General features: G+C 45.1%; 1 long non-coding RNA gene across 1 annotated transcript; it reads right to left on the reverse strand.

Annotated features, from left to right (window-relative positions):
* Window positions 1–227: 227 nt before the first annotated feature.
* Window positions 228–14,096, reverse strand: LOC140614949 (uncharacterized). The gene is made up of 4 exons (XR_012015641.1): window positions 13,951–14,096; window positions 9,489–9,718; window positions 3,209–3,316; window positions 228–447 (listed from the first exon to the last, which is right to left on the reverse strand). It is a non-coding gene; the product is annotated as an uncharacterized lncRNA (long non-coding RNA).
* Between the last annotated feature and the right edge of the window lie 300 nt (window positions 14,097–14,396).

Below are 14,396 nucleotides of genomic sequence, written 5' to 3' on the forward strand. Positions count from 1 at the left end.
GTCGGGATGAGGGTTGGAGCGCCTGGCGCCGAGGACCCGAGGCCGACTCTGAGCGCCCGCGAGTCCGCCCGCCCCGTCGCGGCCGCGCTCCGCCCGGGTGCAATGCAAGTGCAGCCCGGCCCGGCCCGCGCGCCTTTTAACGCTCAGGACCCCGCGGAGGGGGCGGGGCGGGCGGGCTCCGCGGGGCGGGGCCTGGGCGGCTCAGGCCCCGCCCCCGGCTACCCCAGACCCCCGCTCCGAAGGGTCCCCGCCGCCCTCCCTGGGCTCCCGAGGCGCAGGGCGGGGCAGTGCGGGGCCCCATCCCGAGAGTCCCCATCGCGTCTCAATCCCGACCAGACAGACCTTCACTCTCCACCACAGTGCCGGGCTGGAGGGTCCCAACCCCTTTCCTCGGCCTCCCCACCTGCGGCCCCGCAGAAGGGAGGGGAGACAGGCCTGGCGGCGCTCCTGTGAAGAAGTTAATTCAATTCGTCTTGATAACCGAGTTATTCTGATCCAGCCCCTCGGCCCCGCCCCCAGCGAGGTCCCATCCCGGCGGGGACCACAGAGGCGGCCCAGGAGGGGGATGGAGACACGGACGAGGAAGAGACGGAGCCTGGGATGGGGACGTGGGTGAAGAGAGGAAGCAGGGAGAAAAGGGGACAGAAATAGTGCTGGAAAAAGGGACAAGAGAGATACAGGTACACAGATGGAGACAGGGATGAGACATGGAGGAGAGAGAGAGAGATTGGAGACGAGGGCAAGCGGGTCCCCACAGGGACAGAGATGGAGACAAAGCTGAAGCGCGAGCAAGAGAAAAGCAGGGATGGAGATGGGGACAAGGCAGGGACAGAGGAGACAGGATAAGAGAGAGACAGAGAGCGGATGGAGAAAGAGAGTGAGGCTGGCGTGGAGACAGAGAAGGCCCGGGGTGAGACATGGATGGGAACAAGGATTGAGATGAAGATCGGGAGAGAGATGAGACAAAACAGGGCAGGGACAGGGACACACACACACACACACACACACACACACACACACACGGAGGGGCGGTCTCAGAGAGACAGGCCCGGGGAGAGACAGAGGAGGAACAGAGCTGAGAGAAAGAGCATTCTGAGAGCTGAGACCCACAGCTGGAGCGCCTAGGGGCGGTAGGATGGTGGTGGAGGCCAGGCGAGGCTGCCCGAGGGGACAAGGGGACGGTCGCTGCTGCCCAGATTCCCCTAACCTGACCTGGCCACACACCCCTACTCTGTACCTTCGAGGCCTGGCCTGCCTCTCTCCTGCGCCAGTTCCCCAGCTCAGTCCCCCTGCCCACCACCACCCAGTGTGATACTTTGGTCCCCAGCAACCTTGGCACAGAGTGTGTGTATGTGATGAATGTCAGGATCAAGAGTAATGGGTGACCTCAAGACTCTCCCTCAGCCTCCCTCTGCATATTCTGCCTCTGGCTTTCACGCTGTGGGAAAACCAACACAGAATCTTTTCCAGAACGGAAGAGGGAAGCTGCAGTTCACCTGAGGTGGATTGGACAGCTTTCCTACCCAGCCCCCAGCGTCCTCCACCCAAATCTTGGTAGGTCCTACAGATGGAAGAGAAGACCCAAAAGAAAGCCCGGGAGGGTGACCCCTTATTACCAAAGCCCTTGCCTGCAAGAGAAATTTCTTGGGAAGGTCTTTCCCCAATTTCCCACTATGGGGAACATGCCCACCATCAGGTCATCCACTTCAAGGGCCACTAGTTCTTTGCTTCACACAAGGACCATGTCTCCCCATTTTCTGTAACTCCATGCCAGGGGTTTTCTTTGAATTGTTTTCTCTAATTACTTTTTGGGTATAGACTTCTAAAGCGAAGGCAAAACTGCTTCACAAGTTCTCTCCACTGGTGTGTGAAGTGTACCTCTCACCTTTGACACCTCCTCTGCAGGGAGCCCAAGGGACCTCAGAATTGAGAAATCAGAAGTGCTCTCCTTAGACCTACTGTGGCTCTCCATTGTCCTTAGGATCAAATCCAAGCCCTCATTCTGGTCACAATGTCCCCTTGTGTCAGTGCTCCAGCCACCTCCCCCTCACCTTGGCTTTCTTTGAAGCCCTCACACGTTGATTGATTTTTTTAGTTTAGAGCTGTTCTTTCTGGCTGGAATGGTCATTCCACTCCCCAACCCACCCCACCTCTCCCCACCTCCCCCAAACTCCCAAACCTGGTTGACTCTTGTTTATCCATCTGGTCTCAATTTGGACATTATTGCTTCATGGAAGCCTTCCCTGATGCCCCTAGACTATGTTGAGCGTCCCATAGTACCTCTCTCTCTTTTGGTTATTCATGTCACCAGTATTCGCAATAAAGTGCAAGGTCTCAGGATAGAACAACTCTTCCCAGCCCTACCGCAGTGTCTAGTACATCATTCTGTACATCACAGGTCTTCCCATATCTGCTTGTTGAGTTAATGAAAGGTGAGCTGAAATCTTTGTGTTGGGGAATCCCTGCCCTTGTTTCTGGGGAACAAATCCTCATACCCTGATTTCCGCTCCCCACTCTCCTTTCTTCATTCCCTCATTCCCCAGGGGCAGAAAACTTCCTTCCTCTGAGCCAACCTTCTGCTTGGAAGAAAGTCCTCCCTCATCTGAGGAATTTGTAGGGGGCTTTATCTCTTCCCCAGTGACAAAACTGAAGCAAAGGAGCAACTGAAGCTTGTAGGCAGGGACAAGTAGAGATATGAGGGGAGGCAAAAAAGCCATGATTCCAGTTGTCTCAGACCATGATCTATTCCTGTCATTTCTATGGTTTGGTCATTGAACCATTAGATTCCCCTCTCTGTCTAAACTTGGGCTTCTGACACTGGCAACCAAAATTTCTGACCAAGATAATTTGTGAATGCTTGACACCTTTACAGGTAATCAAATTATGGTAGTGGTGATTAGAAATTTTATTTTAACATGCATGTTACAGGGTTAGCAGGGCAGGAGCTGACCTTCCCATGCTTGGGGCTGTGGAGTTGGAGGTTCCTTTCTCTTCAGGCAGCTATTTGTACCTGCTGATTGGCACAGAAGCAGACACAGCCCCCAAAGATGCTTTGAACCTTGTTCACTACTGGGCTCAGGTCTTCCAGATGGAGGGACTTTGGAGACTAGGCTGTATGGTGTGTATGAATGAGTGTGTGTCTGTGTCTGTGAGAGAGAGAGAGAGAGAGAGAGAGAGAGAGAGAGAGAAGAGGGTTCCCTGAACTCACCATAAAAGAAGAAGGAAAGAGGCAGAGTGGTCTTCTCCAAGGACCTCACACTCAAGAGGCCAGTGCTGAGATCTGTTGTGGGAAGCTCATCCTCTTCTCACCTGTAAACTGGTTTATTTTATGATTAGATGGGTTAAAATACATAAAGTGTTTGAATAGTACCTGGCACATAGTAAATATTAAGTGTTTTTTAAATCTATCACTGCTGGGATGCCTGAGTGGCTCAGCGGTTAAGCGTCTGCCTTCAGCTCAGGGCGTAATCCAGGATTGCTGGGATCGAGTCCCTGCATGGAGCCTGCTTCTCCCTCTGCCTGTATCTCTGCCTCTCTCTCTCTGTGTGTCTCTTATGAATAAATAAAATCTTAAAAAAATAATATACCACTGCTGCCACCGCCATCACCAACATCACACACACATACCCCCTTCTCCCTCTCACTAACTGACTGAACCCTATGTGACTCACAGACCCAGACCACACTCTGTTCAAGCTTCTCTGATTTGTTATACCTGATACCTGGATATAGATTCTGGACATAAACTCCTATCTTCATCGGACTCCCTGCGTGGAGCCTGCTTCTCCTTCTGCCTGTGTCTCTGCCTCTCCCTCTCTCTGTGTTTCTCATGAATAAATAAATATATATGTTTAAAAAAATTAATTAATAAAAAAAAGGGAGATCCCTGGATGGCTCAACGGTTTAGTGCCTGTCTTTGGCCCGGGTGTGGTCCTGGAGTCCCAGGATCAAGTCCCATATCGGGCTTCCTGCATGGAGCCTGCTTCTCCCTCTACCTGTGTCTCTGCCTCTCCCTTTCTCTGTGTCTCTCATGAATAAATAAATAAAAATCTTTATAAATAAATAAATAAATAAATAAACAAATAAACAAACAGATTTATTTAAACTCCTATCTTTGCACCACAGCATCACTTTTGCCCTCAAGTTTTCAGAAGGTACCAGGGCCTAGCAGATTACCCAGCCTGACCTCTTAGTTTTTGCAGATGAAGATGGTGAGGCCCAGGGAGTGGTCCTGTAGAGTCAAGCTAAAAACACTGGAAGTGTGTCACGGTGGGAGGACTCCCCTGACAGGGAGCAGCATGCAAAAAAGAACCAGGGAAGGGACTTTTTTCTTCTGCTCTGACACTAACTTACTCTGTAAGCCTAGACAGTAGAAATCCCATGAGAATGGATGAGGAAGGACCATGTTTTGGAGAACTTTTCCCGCCTGTGGTCACCTGGAGAATGTTACCCTGGGAATTTCTAGGTACCACCACCTTATTCCCACTTCCATGAGTAGTCTCTGACCTTAGCCTCCTCTCAGAACTTTGAGCAAGGCTTGCCTAGATTCAGAATGTGTCCGCCATGATGATTTATTAAGCCAGTGCACTCCTGGTCAACACTTCTGTCCTATGGGGAAGAGCATGGAAGAGCAGCCGTTCCTCCCTACCATAGAAACTTACCTTCTCACTCTCTGAAGCAGTGTCCTCAGTGTCATCATTGTCTAACCATGACTGGAAGCCAACTGTTTAGTGCCTGCCTTCGGCCCAGGCCGTGATCCTGGAGTCCTGGGATCGAGTCCTGCATCGGGCTCCCTGCATGGAGCCTGCTTCTCCCTCTGCCTGTGTCTCTGCCTCTCTCTCTCTCTCTACTTCTCACGAATAAATAATAAAATAAAATATTTTAAAAAAAGAATCTCCTAGTCTGATGGATACATGGACACTTGTCTATGGGGAAATTCTCCCTAGAATGTTTTAGTTGTCTGGACAAGAGAATGGCACATAGATGGTGAGGTGAGTTGACTCTTCTTTTAAAAAGGGAAGAAGGAAAAAAAAAAAAAAAGGGAAGAAGGGATGCCTGGGTGGCTCAGCGATTTAGCACCTGTTTTTGGCCCAGGGCTTGATCCTGGAGTCCCAGAATTGAGTCCTGTTTCGGGCTTCCTGGATGGAGCCTGCTTCTCCTCTGTGTCTCTGCCTCTCTCTCTCTCTCTCTCTCTCTCTGTCTCTCATGAATAAATAAAATCTTAAAAAAAAAAAAAAGGGAAGAAGAGGGGTGCCTGGGTAGCTCACTTAGTTAAACCGCTGCCTTCATCTCAGGTCATGATCCCAGGATCCTGGGACTGAGACCTGCATCAAGCTCCCTGCTCAGCGGGGAGCCTGTTCCCCCCTCATCTCCCTCTGTCTCCTCCCCTTGCTCATGCTCTGTCTCCCTCTCTCTCAAATAAATAAATACAATCTTTAAATAAAATAAAATAAAATAAAAAGGAAAGAAGATGGGGCACCTGGGGTTAGTCAGGTGTGTCTGCCTTTGGCTTGGGTCATGATCTCGGGGTTCTGGGATCAAGGCCCCCATTAGGCTCCCTGCTCAGCAGGGGTCTGCATCTCCTTCTTACTCTGCCCCTCCCCCTGCTTGTGCTCTCTCTCTCTCTCTCTGTCTCTCTCTCACTCAAATAAATGAATAAATAAAATCTTTAAAAAAATAAAAAGGGAAGAGGAAAAAAAAGCTTTGATCCTAACAACCATACTATACATTGACAAACTTATCCAAGTTTTTGTGCTTGGGAAGGGACCTGCCTAAGGGCTGCTGCCATAGTGGACATCTATAGTGTGGTCAGCCCAGCACAACTCTTCTCTTGGGAACTGTCTTCTCCATCCACATGGTCACCTATGGGATCATTGTTCTCATATAATCCTACCCTCAGCTATAATTGGTTCAGGTGTATGTACTTGTTCAAAGATGGGTCAACAAACCACTCCTCATCATTTCTTCTTGAGAAACAAATCATTCTCTTTCGAATGGTGAAAGCTATATATATATAAATCTCAGGAAAATGTTTGCAGCCATTTTCTCTATCATAAAAAGAAAAGATGGTCTGCAGTGAAGAAAAAAATAAATAAAAGTTGAGGAAAAGATATAGAGTCTCCTGTTAGAATTTAGGAGCCTCATTCTAGCAATTCTTGAGAATCCTTACTCTCTTTGCAAATTAGTTGGTTGTTCAGTCTTTCATTGGATTTTTTTTATCCAATATATTCTTTTCTATGTTTAATCTAGTTCAGGTTAGATTTCTGTCACTTCCAAATAAAGATATTCAAATAAAAAATTGGTATAAGGTATGTAATGATTCAAACAGTAGACCCTAAAATATAGAACTGGCCCTGTTGATGTAGGGTGGGATGCAGTGAGAATGTCTCCATTCTGAGCCTGGAAATGGCATGACCTTGTTAGGTGATAATAAAGTAGCTGGAAAAACTACTGTATGTGTCTATTAGAACTTGATGTCTATTTATCCCTTTGCCCTATGGTTGGAATGCCAAAGGATTAAATAGAAAAAGGTAAAATAAAAAAAAGAAAAGAAAAGGTAAAATATTGGTGTATCCTGCCCACATTTACAACCTCAGGAAGGTGCATCAAGAGGGAATAGGTAGGGGGATCCCTGGGTGGCGCAGCGGTTTAGCGCCTGCCTTTGGCCCAGGGCACGATCCTGGAGACCCGGGATCGAATCCCATGTCAGGCTTCCGGTGCATGGAGCCTGCTTCTCCCTCTGCCTATGTCTCTGCCTTTCTCTCTCTCTCTCTGTGTGACTATCATAAATAAATAAAAATTAAAAAAAAAAAAAGAGGGAATAGGTAGGGCAGCCATGGTGGCTCAGCGGTTTAGCGCGCCTTCAGCCCAGGGTGTGATCCTGGAGACCTGGGATCGAGTCCCACGTCGGGCTCCCTGCATGGAACCTGCTTCTCCCTCTGCTTATGTCTCTGCCTCGTTCTCTTTCTCTGGGTCTCTCATGAACAAATAAATAAAATCTTTTTTTTTTTTTTTTTTTTTTAAAGAGGGAACATGTAGATGAGGAACGGCATGATAATTTGTAACTCTCATAAGGAAACCTCTGCCTATGGCCAGCAATCTGAGGCTACAGCAGTAGGATAATCATGTACTTGGCAGATTGTCCATAGTCAAGTTTTCTACCACCCCCTTAAGTGAATGTATTGATTAGGAAACAGTGACTGTCTTCCAGGTGAAATGGAGATATTTGGGAAGATCCAGAGAAATTAGGAAAGTGTGATTCTCCCAGTCCTTTTTGGCACTCTGGCCTAACAGAAAGAAAGAGTTGACATTCATTATTCTTTTTTTGGCATCTAGCATCTGAAACCAATCTCTAAGTTAAGGGAACTCCCCATCTAACAGATGCCAGATACTTGCTTTCTAAACTTCCCCTACAATCAAGATGCAGACACTTGACTTAGTCTCAGACAATCATGTACACTCATCACAGACTAAGCTAAGGAATCTATAGTAGTGAGGATTCCTGAACCATAAGAATTCTCTACAGGGGCAAAGGGTTTCAGGAGATCTAGTTCTACGTACAGCACAGAACTTGTTCTTGATAGCATTAAGAGTTCAGTGCCAACCACGTCAGCTGTGCAAGGGGCAATGGTGGCAAGGCTGTCTTCATGGAGAAAACAATACAGCTCAATTAGGGCAGTATTTCTAGTTCTATGACTCTATATTTGGTCCTCCAGTCATTCCAGTAAGTCTCTGAGATACCTAGTATCTTTTATAAATGTAATATATCTAATAATTTAAAAAAGACTTTTTTTATTTGTTTAAGAGAGAAAGAGACTGAGTGGGGGACAGAGGGAGAAGGAGAAGCAGGCTCCCTGCTGAGCAGGGATACCAGTTTGGGGCTTAATCCCAGGACCCCAAGATCATGACCTGAACCCAAAAGCAGATGCTTAACTGATTGAGCCACCCAGGTGTCTGTAATAAAAAAAAATATTTTTTTGCTTAAATAAGATGAAGTTAGTTTCTGTTGCTTGTAAACAACTTGTAAATGACTCTGACTGATATAGAAATTGGTACGAAATTGGCTGAGAGGATCACTCTCAGAACTGTTGGAACCTTGGAATAATTATGATTCCTGGTTGGAACCAAAAGTAGTAAAAGTCTAGAGATGGAGTGTCATTCAATGGCAAAACAGTTCATCAATTTATTACACCAGTGGCCACCTGGAATTAAGTATACATAAAGAGCATAGACTTGGGAGACTGTCAAGGATGAATATAAAGGAAATGAGGAATTCAAGGATTATGAGGAGGTGTGGAAAGCTTAGAGAGAGAATGAAAGAGGGTAAAAATCAAACTCAAGATTTTCTCCTATGTGAGAGAGCGAATGGTTTGGAAGAGGGACATATGAGATGGGAATGGTGATAAAAGGATTTGGACAGCTAAGAGGGGCCCAAGCCCAATATGATTTAGGATTGGGTTGGGTGCAGATAAGGGAAATCCAAAATAACAATAATGTAAGCAAAATAATATGATATTTATTTCTTCTTCATTTAAGTCTATAAGTAAGGAGTCCAGTGCTTGTGTGGCTGCTCCCTGGGCATTAAGGACGCATATTCCTTCCTTCTTTTTGTTTCCTAAAGTGTGGCTTCTAACTTAAAGGTTCTTATGTCCTTGATAACTGCTGGAGTTCCAACCATCACATCCACATTCTAGGCCATAAGAATGTCAAAGAAGGAAAAGAAAAAGTGCACTTCTCAGTAAGACACCTCCTATAAGGAATCTTCTAGAAGTTCCATACAACATTTCCACTTACTTTGCCTGAACTTAGTCATATAGTTACATCAAACTTGATGGGAGACTAGGAAAGGCAAGTCTTTTTTTTTTTTTTTTAAGATTTTATTTATTTGACACACACACACACACACACACACACAGTGCATAAGTAGGTGGAGCAGCAGGCAGAGGAAGAGGGAGAAGTAGGCTTCCCACCAAGCAAGGAGCCCAATGTGGGACTCAATTCCAGGACCTTGGGATCATGACCTGAGCCAAAGGGAGACGTTTAATGACTGAGCCACCCAGGCGCCCCAGAAAGGCAAGATTTTAACTGAGCACATTAGTATTCCCCTGACCCCAGTAGAGTCTATGTTGCTGAAGGGAGAATTGATATTAGGCAGGTGTATTGTTATCCATTGCTGCATAACAAATTACCCCTAAACTTATTAGTTTAAAACAATATACATTAATTATCTCATGATTTCTGTGAATCAAGAATCTTTTTTTAAAGATTTTATTTATTTATTCATGAGAGAAACAGAGAGAGAGAGAGAGAGAGAGAGAGAGAGAGGCAGAGACACAGGCAGAGGGAGAAGCAGGCTCCATGCAGGAAGCCTGACATGGGACTTGATCCCAGGTCTCAGTTCTCCAGGATCACACCCTGGGCTGAAGGCAGCGCTAAACCACTGAGCCACCTGGGCTGCCCCATGGATCAGGAATCTTGATGTAACTTACCTGAGTATTCTGCTTCAGGGCCTCTCATAAGGTTGCAATCAAGGTGCGAAACCTCCAGTCCAAATGAAGGCTTAACCAAGGAAAGATTGGTTCCAACCTCACTCACGTGGTTGTTACCAGGACTCAGTTCCTCCAGGGTTGTTGGATTGAAGGGCTCAGTCCTTACCAGATGTTGGCTAAAGGTTACCCTCAGTTCTTTGCCATATGGGCCTCTCCAACAGGGAAAACACCTAAGAAGAGCCAAAGTGCCAGCAAGACAAAAATCAGTCTTTCATAAACTAATCTTGGAAATGACATCATATCAACTTTTGCCATATTCCTCTCCTTAGAAGAAAGTTACTAGGTCCTACCCACACTCAAGGAGAGAGGATTATACAAGGGCATGAGAATCAGAAGACAAGGATCACTGAGAGCCATGTCAGAATCTATCTACCACTGCAGGCAACTGTCACAACACCAACCTCCCACTGAGAGTAGCCAGCTTCTATAGCACCCCATACCTGTCTAATGGGATAACTTCTCTCTTGTTTGAAGACCATGTAAAGATATCCCTATGGGAATTATCCGGTAAGAGGGAACTAAGTTTCCTTATGACCCATCCCATTGACTTCATTATCTCCATACTCATAACCAGAATCAGATCCCAATATGTCTCATGATCAAATAGGAAGTCAAATTCACAAGAAAACATTCCCACTAAAAGAATTAAAATATTTTTGGGGGGCGCCTGGGTGGCTTAGTTGGTTAAGCATCTGCCTTCAGCTCAATTCATGATCCTAGGGTCCTGAGATTGAGCTCCGCATAGGGCTCCTGCTCAGCAGGGAGTTTGCTTCTTCCTCTGGCCCTCCCCCTGCTCCTTCTCTCTCTTTCTCAAATAAATAAATAAAATCTTAAAAAAATAAAAGATTTTTCAAATTATATCAATAAAATCTGGAAAATACGTGTGGGAATGGATTTTGAGGGTGCTGGACCAGGGGGAGGAACATAATTTTAAATTAGGCTAAATTGATCAATATGAGTGCACTTACCAGAGAGGCTGGCATCCCTGTGGTAGTTCTAATAACTAGGAGTTCTGACTCCTGTTTTTTTTTTTTTTTTTTAATGTTGCCTGTTCTTTATTTTTTTTTAATTTTTATTTATTTATGATAGTCACACAGAGAGAGAGAGAGAGAGAGGCGGAGACATAGGCAGAGGGAGAAGCAGGCTCCATGCACCAGGAGCCCGATATGGGATTCGATCCCGGGTCTCCAGGATCGCGCCCTGGGCCAAAGGCAGGCGCTAAACCGCTGCGCCACCCAGGGATCCCTGTTCTTTAATTCCTTTGAGTACTTTGTGTAAGCCTTCTTTTATTCAGCATTAAGTTTCTGATATTCATCTGTTGTGTGCATCAATAGTTCATTACTTCTTAAAATTGCTGAGTAGTATTTCAATTGAATGAATATACTTGTGCAGGCAGAATTCTAAGAGCTCTCCTAAAATTCCCACCCCTTGGTGTACATGCCCTGTATAATTACCAGTATTATGAATATGATGAGATACCACTTCCGTAATTAGGTTATATCATATGATACTGCTGACTATTAAAAAAGGGAATTATCTGGGTGGAACTGACCTAATGACAATTAAGCCTTTATATTTGGGTTAAGAGGTCAGAAAACGGTGAAGTCAGAGAGATTTGAAGCATCACTCAGCAGGAGGAATATTCTTCATCATAGCCAAATGGAGGGGTCAAGTGGTAAAAAATGTAGGTGACCCCTAGAAGCTGAGAGTGACTTCCAGCTGACAGCCAGTAAGAAGGTAGAACGTCAGTCCTACAACTACAAGGAGTTGAATTCTTCTAAGAACCTGAATAAACTCAGAAGGGGATCTTTTCCTTAAAGCCTCCAGAAAGGAATGCATCCTGGCTGACACCCTGAGATCCTGAGCAGATGAGAACCCAGCCGCATTCTGAGGAGGTGAGAACTGTGCTCAACTTTCAATTATGAGGTAATGAGTGAATTGTGAGCTAATGAGTGGATGTTGTTTAAAGTTGCTAAGTTAGTGGATCCCTGGGTGGCTCAGTGGTTTAGCGCCTGCCTTTGGCCCAGGGTGCGATCCTGGAGTCCCAGGATCGAGTCCCACATCGGGCTCTTGGCATGGAGCCTGCTTCTCCTTCCTCCTGTGTCTTTGTCTCTCTGTCTATCATAAATAAATAAATCTTAAAAAAAAAAAAAAAGAGCTCAGCAGGAAAATACGAATTGGGCTCCAACAAAATTTAAAAAAAATAAAGTTGTTAAGTTTTGGGTTTGTTACACAGTAATGTAAAACTAATTTAAGGGCAGCCCTGGTGGCGCAGCGGTTTAGTGCCGCCTGCAACCCAGGGCGTGATCCTGGAGACCCTGGATCGAGTCCCATGTCGGGCTCTCTGCATGGAGCCTGCTTCTACCTCTGCCTGTCTCTGCCTCTCATTCTCTCTGTGTCTCTATGAATAAATAAATAAATAATCTTAAAAAAACTAATTTAATATGCAATTTGGTTAGCCATTCTCTTTTGATGGACATACGGGGTTTTTCTAGTTTTATTCTAGTATGAATAGTGTTGATATAAGCATTTATGTGCAAGTCTTTTTTTGTGGATGTGTATTTTCATCTCTCTTGAAAAGGAATTGTTGGGTCATAGAGTATATGTATGTCTCCTTTTGTAAGACACTACCAGAATTTTTCCTAAAGTGTTTGTGCCATTTTACACTCCCACTAATACGTATATGAATTCTGGTTGCTCCACATCCTCTTCAATGTCAAACAGTCTTTTCAATTTTATTCACCCTTGTGGGTGTATAGTAGATTTGACTGCTTTCTTCCAGTTGGTTGACTGAAACCTGGATTTATTGATTAAGTTAAATGAAGAATCCTTTGGTATAACGTAGCAGAAAAAATCCAAACATTTATGGAGATGGGAATGTTGGTTTATAAGTCTTTCCTTCTAGGAAAGTGTGATTCATTCACAATGAACACAATCCCTGAAATGGTCCAGTTGACATTCTCTTCACTAAGCCACTGAGAAATATATTTGTGAGAGGGATGCCTGGTTGAGCATCTGCCTTCGGCTCAGGGCGTGATCCCAGGGTCTGGTGACTGAGCCCCACATTGGGCTCCCTGTGTGGAGGCTGCTTCTCCTCCCTCTGCCTGGTCTCTGCCTCCTCTCTCTGTCTCTCATGAATAAATAAATAAATAAATATTTTTTTTTTAAAGAAATATATTTGTGAAAGAGTAAAAACATCTTTGGAAAGTACATAGTAACTGGTTTCTTCTGTAGGCCAGGGATGTTGGGGGAAGACACAGCAGATGGGACTAAGAATATGGGCATTTCACTAAGATCCTAACTGATTCATAAAACCAAGAATCCTCTGGAGTCGATGAACAGAAGGCCAACTTAAGACAAGATAAAGAGTTATGGTCTTTCACCCAATTTCCAGGCCGGAGTTGATTCCCTGAATGAAGTGAAGGTAGGTACACTTAAGGAAGATGTATAAATATCTGTCTATATATTCCTGATAGGCTTCCTCAAAGGGACCTATAGTTATTTCCCAGGATGACTGTTACAGTTGAATTGTGTGCTCCAAAAAGGTATGTCGAGTCCTTGCTTCAGGTACCTGTAAAATAGGTGACCTTATTTGGAAATGGGTTCTTTGCAGATGTAATCAAGTTAAGATGAGGTCATACTGGATTGGTGTGGGTCTTAATCTAATGACTGATGTCCTTACAAAAAGACATTTGGACATACAGACAAACAACAAGAACACCATTGTGAGGAACACCATCAGAGGTTGGCATGAACCACTGTAAGCCAGGGAATGCCAAGGATTATTGATAATCACCAGAGCCTAAGAGAGAGGCATGGAACAGATTCTCTCTCAGAGCCTCCAGAAGGAACCAACTCTGCCAACACCTTGACTTTGGACTTCTGTCTTCCAGAACCACAAGAGAATAAATTTCTGTTGTTTTAAGTCACTCAGTTTATGGTACTTTGTTATGGCAGCCCTAGGAAACTAATAGAATAACTGTGCCCTTGGGAATTGTTGACACTGGCTCTAAAGCTAATTGGAGTTGTAGTTGGCCCAGCGATCCACCACTCAGAGTGAAGACTTATGGAGTCAAGTGATGAATTGACTTTTGATTCTAATCTACCTCACTGTCAGTCCTGTCCTTAAGCTCATTTTTAAACCCATGGTTTTTCTAGTTCTATAGTGTGTAGTTCGGCTGGGCATATTCAACAAGTGGCAGGATATGTGTCTCTAACCCATAGAATATGGCTATTTTGATTGAGAGGGCTAGCTAGAGTGGAGGCCCTGCAGCTTCCTTCTTATCAAAATTATAAACAAAAACCAATACTGTATTGCTGGGGGAAATGCAAGACTAAGGTAACCACCAAAGACCTGAAAATTCAGAAGTGGTGATTGCTGTTACTTACCCTCTTAACTCACCTGTCTGGCTCATGCAGAAGTCAGAAGGTACTTGGAGAATGGTGATGGATTATTGAAAAGTTAAGACAGGTGATGACTCCAATTGTACTGTGTTCCAAATATGGTTTCCTTACCAGAGCAAAACAACAGGATCTCTGCCACCTGTAATAAAGTTATTAACTTGAAAATGTTTTTTCTCGGGATCCCTGGGTGGCGCAGCGGTTTGGCGCCTGCCTTTAGGCCAGGGCGCGATCCTGGAGACCCGGGATCGAATCCCACGTCGGGCTCCCGGTGCATGGAGCCTGTGTCTCTGCCTCTCTCTCTCTCTCTCTCTCTGTGTGACTATCATAAAAAAAAAAAAAAAAGAAAATGTTTTTTCTCTATTTCAATGAGCAAAGAAGACTAAAGGTAGTTTTGCTTAATCTCACAAGGGCAAAAATACACCTTCACCGTTTTGCTTCATGACC

The sequence above is a fragment of the Canis lupus genome, chromosome 23, assembly GCF_048164855.1.
Source record: "Canis lupus baileyi chromosome 23, mCanLup2.hap1, whole genome shotgun sequence".
Lineage (NCBI taxonomy): Eukaryota > Metazoa > Chordata > Mammalia > Carnivora > Canidae > Canis > Canis lupus.